Source organism: Heteronotia binoei, chromosome 15 (genome assembly GCF_032191835.1).
Source record: "Heteronotia binoei isolate CCM8104 ecotype False Entrance Well chromosome 15, APGP_CSIRO_Hbin_v1, whole genome shotgun sequence".
Lineage (NCBI taxonomy): Eukaryota > Metazoa > Chordata > Lepidosauria > Squamata > Gekkonidae > Heteronotia > Heteronotia binoei.
In genome coordinates, this window is record NC_083237.1 from 13,941,293 (window position 1) to 13,943,650 (window position 2,358).

A 2,358-nucleotide genomic window follows, 5' to 3' on the forward strand; every position below is an offset into this window, starting at 1 on the left:
GGGAAGCCACTAGGGGATTCTTTCCAGGGGATGCGGTATATGCAAAGAACTTTGCAAGCGGGCCGGAGTGGTTAGCTGCCCGGGTGCTGCGGGTCACTGGGTCCCGCTCCTATGAGGTCTCGTCGGAGGGGGGCCAGATATTAAGGAGGCATATTGACCAGCTGCACCGTCGCACATTGTCAGAAGAACCTACAGTGATTGGGGGAACAGGAAGCGGGGAAGTACTAACAGCAACATCCCCGGAAGCTGCCCAGCCTATGCTGGCCGCACCGACTATGTGGGTGGAAGAGCACCACAGTGGAGGGAGCAACCCCCCCAAAGAGGAGATTCCAGAACAACAACAGGCGATGGACAGCCCTTTTCCAGCGTTACCCCACCACAAGGAACCAGCCGCCCCGCCAGCCACAGCAGCCGCTCCAACTCCCCAAATAACCCCGAGGAGGTCGACCCAGAAATGCAGGGTGCCAGCCTACTTGAAAGACTTGGTGTCTTGAACTAGGGGTGGAGGAGTGTTGTGTCTTGCATTTCTGTCCCGAAATTACAACACAGCGGACACTACGGAGGTGATCAGTGGAAGTCCACTAGTCCCCGGATGTAGCTTCGCAAATACGCTCCGCCAATCAAGATCTGTGGCGGGAAGTTTAACTGGCCAGGATTGGACCTGGCCAGACTGAGGGTTGTTCCGGGATATGTATATAATCGGGATCCGGCTCCTGTTACCTTGCTTTGTGATGTACTCGCTAATAAAGCACGTTGCCTTCAACACGTCTCGTCACTCAGTACATTACAGGTTGGGATGCAGCATTGTCACAAACATTACACACATAAGTGGGCAGGGCAGAGGATTGGCATGGGGGTGGGTTGGTTGCTTTTCTGCTGGTCAAGGTGTCACCGGTGCATGTCCTAAAATAGCCTGGCATTCCTTGTCTCCCCCAATTCTTTGCAGCAGGAATGCACAATGTGGGGCTAGAAAAAGAGAGAAAGAAATTGGGTTGTGCAGCATCCTCGGTTTCAGAGCAGGGAGCATGGTCCCTCACAATGATTTTTGTTGTTGATGATGATGTCTGCCAGGAAAGGGGGTGGGGGGAGGTTTTTTTGGTTGATGATTAAGCAGTGCAGTGAGTAGAGGGAAGATTCAGCATGAATGTTACCATTTGCTAGTGGTCGTGGAGTGTCTGAGGGAGACTGCAGGAGGACAGCTGGAGCCAGCCTCTCCATGCTGGAGTTCACGGCTGGGAGAGAGGAAGAAGCGACATTTTGCACTGGCTAGGGTGGATTTTTGTTACCTCTCCCCTTTAGAGTGATCAGCAGTGGATAGAATCAGGAAGTCATCGCAGATCACTTGGCCCACAGGGATTACTGGGTGGAGCCGCACAGCAGCTTTCCCGCCACTGCACAGCACAGTTGGCCTCTGTGATCCCTGCCGACCAGTTGGGCCCTGGGAAGGCCAGGGTGTGGCGTGGCTAAGCCCAGCAATCCACGTGGGCCAGACCAAATGATCTTGTGGGCTGTTTACATCCTGCAGACTGGATGTTCCCCACCCCTGATATAGGAGATGATATATAAACATGCTTTAATAACATGCTAAATAATTAAAAATATTTTTATACATTGTGTATTCATTACGTAAGTGTGTGATTGCAATTATTGTAGAAAAATGCAAAGAGCATACAAATTACAACATACAGTAAAGTCAATCCAAACCATGAGAAATCCCTGATAATGGCTATCTCACTTTGGTCACCTTCTGAGAGAACCTACTTGAAAGAAGTGCTTATAAGTATAGCTGGAAGTTTTTCTCAAGGTTAAGTGATACAATTTGCAAATTCTGTGTAATTCATTGGACAATCATTAGTCTTAAAGGTGCAACTCAACTCCTACTTTGTTCAATTGCATCAGACCAACATGGCTGCCCTCTTGGTTCAGTCTTACTCTTGGGCACCATTGTATTATTTAGAACACCCCAGAGCTTTCACTGTATGTATGTTCAGACATTCCAGTTTCAGGGGAGTGGCAGAGTTTTCACTAATATCAGTATGAACTAATACTGAGTCCGCTTGCGGAGAGGGCGGGATAGAAATTTAAAATAATAAATAAATAAATAAATAATATATGCAGCCCGAGCAATAAGATAGAGCTGGGGGGGAGGGTATTAAATAATTTGACATCCACCACCTGAACCAAAAGCCTGGTGAAACATCTCAGTTTTACAGGCGCTGCAGAATTGGAACAAATCCCGCAGGACCCTGATATCACTCCATCAGGCCAGAGCTGAAAAGAGATATCTTTGGGTTTGCAAATCATCAGTAACTGTTGGTCTGATGAGACAAGGCTCCTTGGAGGACATAACTGGAGATA